The following is a 15,000-nucleotide window of genomic DNA, read 5'->3' as shown; positions in this document are numbered from 1 at the left end:
GTGTGTGTGGGGAGAGGGGGAGAGGGAAAAACAATGGGAATGAACCATCTGTAACAGATGGTTCATCTGTTCTTGTGTGCGGTGGAGAGAGAGAGAGAGAGAGAGAGAGAGAGAGAGAGAGAGAGAGAGAGAGAGAGAGAGAGAGAGGGAGAGAGAGAGAGAGAGAGTACACACACACACACACACAAGGTGTAAAACACTCCCTTCCCTCCCTCCCTCTCTCTCTCTCTCTCTCTCTCTCTCTCTCTCTCTCTCTCTCTCTGTAACACACACAAATACAGACACAGACACACACACACACACATATACATACACGCCTATGCCAGGTGTGTGTGTGTGTGTGTGTGTGTGTGTGTGTGTGTGTGTGTGTGTGTGTGTGTGTGTACCGTCTCTCTCTCTCTCTCTCTCTCTCTCTCTCTCTCTCTCTCTCTCTCTCTCTCTCTCTCCGTAAGACACACACACACACACACACACACACACACACAGATAACTAATGACATTAAGGGGGGCGAGGGATGGCGAGAGGGTGGGGGGGGGAGGGAGTGAGTAGGTACATCAACAAATCCTCATGGAGGATCTGGTCCCCAGAGGGATTCGAAGGTGGGATTAGCCAGTAGCCCCCACTTCCACTCCCACCCAACCCAGTCCCTAATCTTGTCACGGAAGACACGAAACAGAAGCAATCTATTAGCCCCCCCATCTCCCTCTCCACCTAATCATTTCAACAAATTAACGCAAGAGAAACAATCTACGTTTTTTTTCTTTCTTTTTATGTTGAAGTTTCCAATCACGGGCCAAAGTCCACATCAAGGCCGGGCCCTCAATTGGAATACAGAGAAAATCATGACCCGGAAAAAGGAGAAGACATGGGAATGTATTTACGAGTTGTGTAGGACGAGAAAGACCTGTCGTTTGAAATGTGCCAGGTCATACTTAGTGGGAAAGACATTGGAAGGTAGAGAGTTCCATAACTTCGAGGTGTAGGGAAAGAAGCAGGTATCAAAACGGCCCACCCCCTTGAGCTGCCGATGGCCACACCGTAATCATGTGACGTAGCAGCAGCTAGGGAAGGATGCAGGTATCAAAACGGCCCACCCCCTTGAGCTACCCATGGCCACACCGTAATCATGTGACGTAGCAGCAGCTAGGGAAGGATGCAGGTATCAAAACAGCCCACCCCCTTGGGCTGCCGACGGCCACACCCATGATCACGTGACGCAGCAGCAGCTTCCCGAGTACTGCGTGGTCTAGCTAGTGGTGGGGGGCACACAGGCAGCCACCTCTCGGGAGCAGAAAACAAAGTCATACTGCAGAAGAGGGGAGAGTGCCTGTTCATCCACTACATCGTGAGGAACATGTCGTCTAAGTGTACTTAATAGTCCAAAAAAGGAAAAAGCCCTTTAAACGAATCGATGGAAGAGGAGTACCAATGGAATGGAACCAGCTCCTCGTCTCTGGGTACCCTCCAGAGTTCATGCGAAAGCGGAAATACTTTAAATCAAGCGCACAAAGACAAGCCATTTCGGTGATCGTGTGGGTGGCTGGGTCCAATCTCAGTGGGTACGTGGGGCCTTAGGGCATACACAGTGGGTAGAATATACATGGGTGTAGGTGGGTGACGGGTGGAACCCAGTGATAAGTGCGGGTGAAGTGCACATCTCCCTGAGCAAAGAGCGTGTGCAGGATATACACACACACACACACACGATGGGACACGTTCATAAGCGTTTACTTGAAACACCCACTGTCCCCTGTTGTGGGAGGTCGGGAGGAGGAGGAGGAGGAAGAAGAGGAAGAGGAGGAAGAAGAGGAGGAAGAGGAGAAAACAGACGCCAATCTTAGGGCAACGCCTCCTGGCCTGGCCTCGGGGTAAGCGACCAAAAGCATCGCCTGGAGGACGCTATCCACACACGACTGATTCGAATTAGACCGGTGGTGTCGCCCTCTCTCCTTCGCCATTCCGACATGGAGACGCATCTACAGATGGTAAATACATAGGGTCTATCTCACGCCAACCCGTCCAATTCCGTCATACTCGACCTAAATTAAGGGATCTGTGGTACAGGGAGGGGCTCTGGGGGTGTGTGTCTTTGTGTGTGTGTGTGTGTGAGTGCCTTGAACGCATCCTTAAACAGAGGGACTTGAAGTTAAGGTGAAAGAATTATGGCTTCCCTCTTTTTTTTTTTTTTTCTTTTAAGAACCTTAATGGATTCGATGGTGTTGATAGCAAGGGGCCCCCAATAAATTCGTGGGTCCTGCTACTGCTGAGCAAGAGGTAAAACAGCACACGAAAGGGAACACCAGCACACGAAAGGGAACACCAGCACACGAAAGGGAACACCAGCACACGAAGAAGGGGACAACGAAATGATACGAAGATGCGCTGAAGGCATCATCGTCTCGCAAGGCGGTGAGGGAGGAACCAAAACGGGAGGAAGAAACGAAGAGGGAAGATGTGCGCATTCTCGCACCACACAGGGAAAAGCGTCGTAAGATTGCTAACAGAAAATGGATGGTGGTTTAACGAACACAGACAGACAAACAGATAGATAAAACAAACAGATAGACAGACACATACACACACACACACACAGACAAACCCTTGTTGCGAAAGGTCACAGTGATGCGTGTGATTTAGTGTATGCAAAGAAACCACGGGGGAAATGAAGCACGATTGAGTTCACAAGTGCACTTTCGTGTCGTGATCACATCATCCTCATCAGGGGGAGATACAAGAATGCGTTAGAAGACGCAAGAACAGTGAGTTCCTTGTACATCAACTGAGTGTCCTACGTCTTCCATCTCATGCTCGTATCTCCCCTGATGATGATATGATGATTACACAAAAGTGCACTTGTGAACTTATCGCGTTTCATTTCCCGGTGTTTTTCTTTCTTTTTTTCCCCACATTTCTCGCCCTCATTAGGTAGCTCCCTCACCCCCCCTGCGCCATCATCTGAGGCCACTAATATGCTCCCACAACACACACACACACACACACACAGACACACACAAACCCTCTATCGCTTGCAAAATCTTGTCCTAGACACATATGGGTGGGTAGACTCTCTCTCTCTCTCTCTCTCTCTCTCTCTCTCTCTCTCTCTCTCTCTCTCTCTCTCTCTCTCCCCACACACACACACAAGTCACCACAGGGGCGCCCCAGAGTGCGCGTGCCGCGTGCACACTTTCGCTGGCTGGCTCGCTCCTGCCGTCGCACCTATCCCTCCTCCCCCCCTCCCTCCAACGTATCAGGGCGCCCCATCGTATAATTTATCGCCCGACACTCGTATTTCTCGCAGTCAAGATTTAGACTGCGATATTCGTAAATATAATTGCTACGTCGCGGGGAAGGCATTGGCGCTGCCCCCCCACACACACAACCCCCCCTTCCTCGCGCCCCCGCCCCCCCCCTTTAAGACCCATTTCGCGCAGGTGAGGAGAGAAAGAGAGAGACAGTGTGCGTGTGTGTGCGTGTGTGTCTATGTGTGGAAGCCGATGAATACCCCGCCCCCCCGTCTCTGTGACATCTTCCCGGGGCGGGGCGGGGCGGGGCCCGTCTCGCACACCACCACCGCTGTGCCCAGCCACCACCGAGACGACCCCACCATCTTGATCTGGAGGAGGCGCAGCAGGAGGGAGGGAAGACGCGGACGTGTGTGTGTGTGTGTGACACAGACGCCCCTTCTTCTCGGGCCACGGAGCGGCGACCACAGCCGCTTTCTTTGGCCATGTGGCACGGAAATGGCTCCGACACGGAGGGGTGCACACAGACACACACACACACACACACACACACACACACACACCCACACACACACACACACACACACACACGGGGGGGTTGTGGCAGCTCCAGTGTGGACGACCAGCGCGCGCTGGGGAGGGAAGAGGAGCTACCCAGGCCCTTGAGAGCGACGGTACGACTCACAAGGGCGACGTGCGACCTTTGAGGACGACGTGCGACCACTAAGGGTGACGTGCGACCTTTGAGGACGACGTGCGACCTTTGAGGGCGACGTGCGACCTTTGAGGGCGACGTGCGACCTCTGAGGGTGACGTGCGACCTTTGAGGGCGATGTGCGACCCCTGAGGGTGACGTGCGACCTTTGAGGGCGACGTGCGACCCCTAAGGGTGACGTGCGACCCCTGAGGGTGACGTGCGACCTTTGAGGGCGACGTGCGACCCCTGAGGGCGATGGTACGACCTCTGAGGGTGACGTGCGACCCTTGAGGGCGACGTGCGACCCCTGAGGGCGACGTGCGACCTTTGAGGGCGACGTGCGACCACTGAGGGTGACGTGCGACCTTTGAGGGCGACGTGCGACCACTGAGGGTGACGTGCGACCTCTAAGGGCGACGTGCGACCTTTGAGGGCGATGTGCGACCTCTGAGGGTGACGTGCGACCTCTGAGGGTGACGTGCGACCTTTGAGGGCGACGTGCGATCCTTGAGCACGACGGTACGACCCGTGAGTACGACGGTACTACCCTTGAGCACGACATTTCGACCCTTGAGGAAGACGGTACGACCCTTGAGGACGACTTTACAACCCCTGAGTACGACGGTACGACCCTTGTGTCGCAGGGGCTGGTCGTCAAGGGGGAAGGGAGGCTGGTTCAATCCCTTGTCCTTCCTCTCCCCTCCTATAGCTCCTTCCCCTTGTGGTGTTCTTTCGCTGTGTTTCGAGGGTCGTCCTTGCTATGGCCCTTTGTGTCTCCCCACCCCCCCCACATCATCTTCCTCTCCCCACGTTACCGCTATCCACCCCATCACTTACCCTCCCCTCTACACACACACACACACACACACACACACACACACACACACACACACACACACTCACACACACACACACACACACACACTCTCTCTCTCTCTCTCACACACCCACATATATACACAGACACATACACATATACACACACACACACACACACACTCTCTCTCTCTCTCTCTCTCTCTCTCTCTCTCTCTCTCTCTCTCTCTCTCTCTCACCCACATATATACACAGACACATACACACACACACACAGTGTAACTTTTCACTGTTGAACTGTACTGTGTCTCATTTGATTCACTGATCCACAGAGTGAGCGAGACGACGGTGAACTCCCCCCCCCCCACTCCCACCCCCCGCTGATAACAGATAAGGGAAGATAAGGATAACCATTTCTGATCCTAACCTGTCACCCCTCGGGCACTCTGTCGTAAAGTCGAATGGTCCTTCTTGTCGTATAGCCTTGTTTACCTCCCCAGTCTCAGTTCCTTTGGATCATCCACGTTCCCCTCCCCACCTATCCACTCTCCCCAAGCCTATCCTTCTATCCCCTCTCCCTGCCTATCCCTCTCCCCTCCTATCCTTCTTCTTCTTCCCTACGTATCCTTGTTCTCCCCACTTATCCTTCTCCCCCATCTATCCTTCTTCCCTACCTATCTCTCTTCTCCCCTACCTATCCTTCTTCTCCCCCACTTATCCTTCTTCTCCCCACCAATTCTTCTACCTATCCTTCTTCTCCCAGTCTATCCTCCCCATCTGTCCCTCTTCTCCCCTCCTTATCCTTCTTCTCCCCAGCAATTCTTCTACCTATCCTTCTTCTCCCAATCTATCCTCCCCATCTGTCCCTCTTCTCCCCTACCTATCCTTCTCTTCCCCGACCTAACCTTCAGCCTCGACCCCTTCGCCTATCCCTTAGCATCGCGGACGCGCCCTTAACGTAAAGGTGGAGGGGGGAGGGGCACCCCCAGCCACTCACATTCTCCCCGCCACTCAGTTACTCATATGTCACCCCTTCTCCTCCTCTCCCCGGTACTTCTCCTCCTCTCCCCAAACCCCCCGCGGCACAAGGCGGCCTTGACTCCGAGGTCATGTACCACATGTCATCCCCGGGTCAGGTAAGGTCACGTGGGGAGGAGGTGGGGTGAGGTGGGGTGAAGAGGAGGTGGGGTGAAGAGCGAGGGGGTGGGTGTCACGCCCCATGAAGGGGAGCCTTGTGCGCGCGTTTTCTTCCTCCTGGGGAGAGGGAGGGAGGGGAGAGGGAGGAGGGGGAGGGAGGAGGGAGGGAAGGTGATGGGGAGAAGGGAGGGGAGGGGAGGGGAAGGGAGGGGAAGGGGAAAGGGGGGGGCGGGGCTTGCTGCAGCAGACGACGACAACACCGCCAAACAGCCTTGTTGGCAGATGAGAGAGAGAGAGAGAGAGAGAGAGAGAGAGAGAGAGAGAGAGAGAGAGAGAGAGAGAGAGGCATTACTTATCTCACAGGCCTAAAAGATAACTCACACGACCCCTTGAGCACGATGGTATACGACTCCTTGAGCACGACGGTATACGACCCTTGAGCACGACGGTATACGACCCTTGATCACGACGTTATACGACCCTTGAGCACGACGGTATACGACCCTTGATCACGACGTTATACGACCCTTGAGCACGACGGTATACGACCCTTGAGCACGACGGTATACGACCCTTGAGCACGACGGTATACGACCCCTTGATCACGACGGTATATACGACCCCTTGAGCACGACGGTATACGACCCCTTGAGCACGACGGTATATACGACCCCTTGAGCACAACGGTATATACGACCCCTTGAGCACGACGGTATATACGACCCCTTGAGCACAACGGTATATACGACCCCTTGAGCACACGACGGTATACGACCCCTTGATCACGACGGTATATACGACCCCTTGAGCACAACGGTATATACGACCCCTTGAGCACACGACGGTATATACGACCCCTTGAGCACACGACGGTATATACGACCCCTTGAGCACACGACGGTATATACGACCCCTTGAGCACACGACGGTATATACGACCCCTTGAGCACACGACGGTATATACGACCCCTTGAGCACAACGGTATATACGACCCCTTGAGCACAACGGTATATACGACCCCTTGAGCACGACGGTATACGACCCCTTGATCACGAACCACAGGACCTCACGAACAAGCAACGAATGAGCAGGCATTCGTGAGCACCCGTTCGCTTACGGCGACCAAACAAGGCTGGGGAGTATATGAGGCCTGAGGCTAATGGGGAGACAGTGGGGAGACAACTGGAGGTCGACGCTCCCCACACACACACACACACACACACACACACCAGGATCAAGTTGCTAATGTCCTTATTGTGTACTGCTTGCCTATCTACCATCTACCACCACACGTGCATGCCTATCTACCATCTACCACCACCCGTGCATGCCTATCTACCACCCTTTCCATCCTAACTCTACCTCCTTCTACTTATTTACTCTACTTAAGGGCTCCCTTACCATCCTAACTCTACCTCCTTCTACTTATTTACTCTACTTCAGGGCCTCCTTCTCATCCTAACTCTACTGTGTCTACCAATAACTCACTCTCTCCCCTTTGTCCCCTTCCTTCCACCCCCTTAACTCTACTCAGACTCTCCCCTTACCCTTAACTCTAGTCACTCTCCCCTTAACTCTACCCAGGACCCATTTTCACCCGTAGATCTACTCAGTCTCTACTCTCACCCCTATTAAACTCTACCCAAAACTCTACTTCTAAGCCTTAACTCTGCCCCATTCTCCTTTAACCCCCCCACCCCTGCCCCATTCTCCTTTAACCCCCCCCCTTCCCTCTCATAATCTACTCTAATCTCCCCTTTTAATCTCCCCTGTCTTATCCCCCCCCCCCAATTATACCCTCTCTACTCAATCATCCCTCTCACTTTCCCCTCTCTCTCTCTCTCTCTCTCTCTCTCTCTCTCTCTCTCTCTCTCTCTCATCCCTCGTTCACTCCCCTCACACCCTCATTTTCCTCAAGTCACTCTCCTCACACACACACACACACACACACACACACACATTCTCTCTCTCTCTCTCTCTCTCCTCAATCACTCTCACTCCATCACTCTCCCAAGCCCCTCCTCTCACTCCCTCATTTTCCACCTCACTGTACCCTTACCTCACTCTCAAACTCTCCTGACTTCCCAGGCAATCGTCTTAATGTCTCGCTTCCTAACTCTCTCTCTCTCTCTCTCTCTCTCTCTCTCTCTCTCTCTCTCTCTCCTCAATCGAACATCTCTGTCTTTCCACGGAGGCCCGAGTGTGTGTGTGTGTGTGTGTGTGTGCGTGTGTGTGTGTGTGTGTGTGTGTGTGTGTATGTATGTATGTATGTATGTATGTATGTATGTATGTATGTATGTATGTATGTATGTATGTGTGTGTGTGTGTGTGTGTGTGTGTGTGTGTGTGTAAAGACACGGTACATATACACAAGGTTAAGAGACGGGGGCAACACAAGTGTAAAAAAATCTCTCTCTCTCTCTCTCTCTCTCTCTCTCTCTCTCTCTCTCTCTCTCTCTCTCTCTCTCTCTCTCTCTCTCTCTCTCTCTCTCCACGCAACACACACACACACACACACACACACACATGGTAGTAACGTACATACGTGCAATCCTCAAGTAAGCCCACGTCTTTAAGTGTTACTTACCAAGTTTCTTAAGTATTCAAAAGTGTGTATAGTGAGTCTGTCTTCGTGGCCGCCTCACACACCTCCCTTTCTCACAACTCACACAGCACCACCTCACACGGACACACGGACCTCACAATCGTGGGCAGATGGATCCCCTCCACAACATACGTCTACAATTATCAATTACAATTTACGTCCACAATTATCAATTACAATTAGGACGAATTACCACCATCTATCAATCAGTCGACTTAACACATCCTTGTCTCCATCTGTGTACAGTGGGAACCATGGGTCCAGCAGATAACCTGGTCATAGACCATCAGGTCTTGTGTTATCTGTCCTTCCCATGTACTGCCATGTCCTCCAGCAGATAACCTGGTCATAGACCATCAGGTCTTGTGTTATCTGTCCTTCCCATGTACTGCCATGTCCTCCAGCAGATAACCTGGTCATAGACCATCAGGTCTTGTGTTATCTGTCCTTCCCATGTACTGCCATGTCCTCCAGCAGATAACCTGGTCATAGACCATCAGGGTCTTGTGTTATCTGTCCTTCCCATGTACTGCCATGTCCTCCAGCAGATAACCTGGTCATAGACCATCAGGTCTTGTGTTATCTGTCCTTCCCATGTACTGCCATGTCCTCCAGCAGATAACCTGGTCATAGACCATCAGGTTTTGTGTTATCTGTCCTTCCCATGTACTGCCATGTCCTCCAGCAGATAACCTGGTCATAGACCATCAGGTCTTGTGTTGTCTGTCCTTCCCATGTACTGCCATGTCCTCCAGCAGATAACCTGGTCATAGACCATCAGGTCTTGTGTTATCTGTCCTTCCCATGTACTGCCATGTCCTCCAGCAGATAACCTGGTCATAGACCATCAGGTCTTGTGTTATCTGTCCTTCCCATGTACTGCCATGTCCTCCAGCAGATAACCTGGTCATGGACCATCAGTCAGGCAAACAACATTCATACCTTATCATCATACATGTCCACCGCTTCCCTCGTCAGCGTGGTAGCGCCAGGAATAGAAGAATAATCCACATTGGCTCACATCCATTCTCTATCTGTCATGCGTAATGCATCGAAACCACAGCTCCCTAGCCACAACCAGGCCCCACAGTCCTTTCCATGGCTTACCCAGGCCGTTTCACATTTTCTGGATCGGTCCACTGACACACGTTCGTCCCTTGCATACCACACCCTTCCAATTCAGTCTATCCCGTGCATGCCTTGCACCCTCCTGCACGAAAAAAACAAATATCATTTAATCCCTCGAGACGGACGGATATTCTATGAATGCACATCGATCCTCACACTAAGCAGTGTGCGTTTTTATCCGACCACGTCAGACAGTGACGGTAAATACAGTTATCCGGATCCGGTTGCCCGTTCGTGTGTGTGTGTGTGTGTGTGTGTGTGTGTGTGTGTGTGTGTGTGTGTGTCCAATCCCGGCACAACCACATACAATCCTCATTTGTCTCCGGCGCTGTCTGGCTTCTTGATGTCTTGGGAGAGAGAGAGAGAGAGAGAGAGAGAGAGAGAGAGAGAGAGAGAGAGAGAGAGAGAGAGAGAGAGAGAGAGAGGAAACTTCTAATTGTTTAAGTTGCCAACCCAAAGCTAATTACTGGGCTGGCCGAGTTTATACAAGGGGGGGAGGGGGGGGAATGGGGTTGTTGGGGGGGAAATGGAAGGAGTGGGGTAGTTGGGGGGAAATGGGGTCGTTGGGGGAGCAATGGGAAGGGAGTTAAAGGCGGAGGGAGCGTCAGATAATGGGGTTAGGAAGGGAAAGGGAAAGACACAGACGAAAGAGGTAAAAAAAATCTCTGATTGTACACACAAACACACACACACACACTCCCTCGGCGTGATGGTTAGCGTTGCTGACTATGAGTCGCCACGGGCCAGCCCCGGGGGTCCGAACCCACTTTACCATCAAATCCTGGGCGTGGCCAGCACGGCCTCCATACAACCCAGGCGCACATCCTACACTCGGGGCTGTGTGTGTGTGTGACACGGACCCCTTCTCTCCCACATGGCGCCAAGCCAATGTTTACGGTTTTTCGTAACGTCTAGACGCTAGGTATAGACGCTATAACGGGTCCATATAGCGTCCATATAGCCACTGGTATATAAACTGTCCTCAGGAGAAACCGCTGTCGCAACACTGTCGTAAAACGGGCCAAAAACCAGCCATAATGACAAGACTCGCTCGCAGGTCCCTCACGCACGGCGGAGGAACGTAGTCCAGAAGTGTAACTACCCGAGACTTTATGCACTTATAAACAGACGACAAAATTCGCCACTAACGCCATCTCTCGGGCCAACCCGTAACTTGCGAGCGAGAACGCACAGAAAACGCGGCCATAGGAGTAAACCATCATATTTCAATGGCATTTCACTCTCCATATCTTGATCTGCTGGTAACAGACGAACGGATCATGGATGATGTGGTTGAAGAGCAGTTTGCCTCCTGTTAATACAAGACGAATATACACAAAATTAATTAATTCGACGTTTACAATTTATATATATACATTGATAAATGTACATATACACTCTGAGTGACAGGGTGTTTGTGTAGGAGGGGCCCCTCAGTGTATAGAAGTGTGAACAAGTGGATAGGGCTGTTAATCCTGGAGATAACACACGCCACGCACGCCCTACCGTCTTCCCCTGACGGACCTATCTGTGTATATATATATGTATATATATAAACAGCGTATCGCTGATAACCTCGGTAAATACACTGCCTTCTCGCTTGTTTATATACCCTTGTGGGAGGTGTGGAACGAGCTGGAGGGGGGAGGTGGTAGATGATGATTAACACACGTCAGATTAGAGAGGGCGAAGGTCAAAAGGTCAAAGGCGGGAGACCTGTTGCCACTGGATCCCAGTCGTGACCTTTCCATGAAGGTGGTTTAAGGCCGAGCCAACCACTGTAGTCTGATGACGGACGAGGGTTCATCAGGTAGTTGGGTCGTTAATGACGTGTCGAAGTCGCAGTAATACAGTCCAAGTTGGGGGGTGGTGTGTTCTTAAGGGCGGATGTAGGTAGGGTTTGTGGGATACTTCGGCATTAATGATGACACTGTGAATGGCATGTCGTCCATTTGAGGAGGGGGGGGGGGTCGTTTGGGGGGGGTACACACAGTAACAAGACATTTTTCACAGTGGGAAATGGACATAAGACGAACAGTGAACAACCACTTCCCCAGTTTATCATTCTCCGTTCAACCACACACACACACACACAACACACACACACACACCTGAAACTACACTCCCTAGATAAAGACGGGTCACGCTCGCCCCGTGTGCGATGTTGATGCCAACCATCTCCTCCACCATTATAAACACATTGGTCCGACGTTATCACACGACCCTCCTCCTTCCCTCCTTCTTCCCTCCTCACTCACTGGCCCCCCCTACCCCCCCCCCCACACTTACCCTACCATAACAGACATGCAACATCATCACCCCACCACATCACCCCACCACCACACCCCCTTCATTTGACCTGGGGTCCCGAACGGTGGACGTGGCTGGCTTCCAGAGCGCTGCTGTCTACGGGGGGGGGGGGGGGGGGGGGGACTGTGATTAGAAAATGTGTGTGTGTGTTTCGGGAGAGAGAGAGAGAGAGAGAGAGAGAGAGAGAGAGAGAGAGAGAGAGAGAGAAGAGAGAGAGAGAGTTTGACACTGGTGTTGCCCCCCCCCTTCCCCCCCGTCTCTTTACCCTTGTACACACACACACACACACACACACACACACACAGACACACACACACACACACACACACACACCCATCGCTCTACCGACCCCGGAAGGAGCGAGGGGGGGGAAGATGAGCACCTTAGTTGGATGTGGGCTGACTGCCTGCCACGCCCAGAACTCGATAACCCGTGCCGTTTCAAAGTGCCGGGACTGGCCCTCACTAACCCATGGTCAGCAACGCTACCCACTACGCCACGGAGGACCCCGCAGCGTGTGTGTGTGTGTGTGTGTGTGTGTGTGTGTGTGTGTGTGTGTGTGTGTGTTTACCCTCGAGAAGGCCCTTGTGAGAGCACGCAGTTAGACCACAGCTGATTCATTAGCGTGCAAAACCTTGTGAGTGATTGCACTTGCGTGCACCTCCCCCTCCCCTCCCTCCCTCCCTCCCTCCTTCGCCTGTGAGGGAAGGGGGGGTGGGGAGAGGGGAGAGGGAGGCGGGCACTCGACGCGCTTGCGCGGGCGCGGGCGATTTGACACAGCTCTTAAGTGATCGTGTGTTTACGAGGGAGGGAGGGAAGGGGGGAAAAGGAGGGGAAGGGGGTGAGGAGGGAAGGGGGGAAATATCCTACGTACACACAGTGGGTCAGTGTGTGTGTGTGTGTGTGTGTGTGTGTGTGTGTGTGTGTGTGTGTCTGTGCTGCTCCGACAGCGAAAGATAACAAAAAAAGAAGAAAAAAAAATAATTTGTTTTGACACAAGATTATCTGAGATCCCCTCCCTCCCTCCCCTCCTTCCCTCCCCCTCCTCAACGCCTTCTTCCCCCTCCTCAACCCCCACCCCCATCACCTTCTTCCCCCTCCTCAACCCCCCACCACCACCACCTTCTTCCCCCTCCTCAACCCCCCCACCACCACCTTTTTCCCCTCCTCAACCCCCACCCCCACCACCTTCTTCCCCCTCCTCAACCCCCACCACCTTCTTCCCCCTCCTCAACCCCCCACCACCTTCTTCCCCCTCCTCAACCCCCACCACCTTCTTCCCCCTCCTCAACCCCCACCCCACCACCTTCTTCCCCCTCCTCAACCCCCCACCACCTTCTTCCCCCTCCTCAACCCCCACCACCTTCTTCCCCCTCCTCAACCCCCACCACCACCACCTTCTTCCTCCTCCTCAACCCCCACCCCCACCACCTTCTTCCCCCTCCCCCACCACCACCACCTTCTTCCCCCTCCTCAACCCCCCACCACCACCACCTTCTTCCCCCTCCTCAACCCCCCACCACCTTCTTCCCCCTCCTCAACCCCCACCACCTTCTTCCCCCTCCTCAACGGCACAGCTCGTGTTGCCTTTGTAAATAAACATCGCCCGATGCCATCTCTCTCTCTCTCTCTCTCTCTCTCTCTCTCTCTCTCTCTCTCTCACCCTCGTGTTTGAGAGGAGATGATGGGCGTCCTTGAGTGTGTAGCTTAACTGGCCAATCCGGGTGACCGCCTCAAACAACCCCTTGGCCCGGGGGGGTTGTGGTTGTTAGAGAGGGAGGGTTGTTTGGCTGGAGAAGCTAGACACAAGCGTCGCGTGCGTGCGTGCGTGCGTGCGTGCGTGCGTGAGGAAGGGGGGGGGGGTGTAAGGGGAGGGGGGAGAGTGGGGGAAGTCTCAGACAGGATGAAAAATAGGGATAAGAGGCGATAATAAACACTTGATAACGAGAGAGAGAGAGAGAGAGAGAGAGAGAGAGAGAGAGAGAGAGAGAGAGAGAGAGAGAGAGAGAGGAAGGGGTTGGTGATAAGAGAAGGAGATTAAGAATGATAAGAGAGATAGAGAGAGGAGAAGAAGAAGAAGAAGAAGAAGAAGAAGAAGAAGAAGAAGAAGAAGAAGAAGAGAGAGGGAGATTGAGAGAAAGAGAGGGAGAAAAGAAGGAAGTTTGAGAGAAAGAGATTGAGAGAAAGAGAAAGAGGAGAGAAAAAGGAAGAATGAGAGAAAGAGAGCAAGACTGAGAGAAAGAGACAGAGAAAAAGCGGGGAAGATTTGAGAGAGAGGGAGAGAAAGATAACTGATAATTTGGTAAATGGGAGTGGAATAAACAAATTATGGACCCCTTCCCCACCCCGTGGTGTAGCGATTAGCGTTCCTGCATTGAGGTATGGGTTCGAATCCTGGGTGCGGCCAGCCCACAGTCAACCCAGCTGTTCATCCACCCCCTAGGGCGCTGGTCAATAAAACTGGGTCTCTGGCTCAGGCTGGGGGAGAAGGGAGGCTATTTCCCGTGTGGCGGGGTAGCGACGAGAATGGATGAAGACAGCAAGTATGAATATATACATGTGTATATATGTACGTGTCTGGGTATGTATATGTATGTATACGCTGATGTGTATATGTGCGTGTATGGGCGTGTATGTATGTATGTATATACATGTGTATGTGGGTGGGTTGGGCCATTCTTTCGTCTGTTTCCTTGCGCTACCTCTCTGACGCGGGAAACAGCTGTTAAGTACAAATGAATAAATAAATAAATAAATAGCGTTACAGTCACGAACGCTACGCACGCACGTAATCCACGCGCGTGCGAAACGTTCGCACGCAACAAACGCACTTTTGAGTCCGTAACCGAAAGCCCGCAAACCCTTCGTGCGTGGTCGTATGTACGCTACGAACGCACTCTACACACACACACACACTCACACACACGCACACACACACACACACACGCACGCACACACACACACACACACACACACACACACACACACACACTCACACACACACACACACGCACGCACTCACACGCACGCACGCACACACACGCACACACACACACACAC

General features: G+C 52.6%; 1 long non-coding RNA gene across 1 annotated transcript in view; it reads right to left on the bottom strand.

Annotated features, from left to right (window-relative positions):
• LOC139764757 (uncharacterized) overlaps positions 1-15,000 on the bottom strand; it is a 360,623-nt gene that overhangs the window by 185,483 nt on the left and 160,140 nt on the right. The window lies entirely within an intron of this gene.

This window comes from Panulirus ornatus, chromosome 51, assembly GCF_036320965.1.
Source record: "Panulirus ornatus isolate Po-2019 chromosome 51, ASM3632096v1, whole genome shotgun sequence".
In the NCBI taxonomy this organism is placed as follows: Eukaryota; Metazoa; Arthropoda; class Malacostraca; order Decapoda; family Palinuridae; genus Panulirus; species Panulirus ornatus.
The sequence above is the reverse complement of the archived record's forward strand: the minus strand, read 5'-3'. Positions and strand labels throughout refer to the sequence as shown.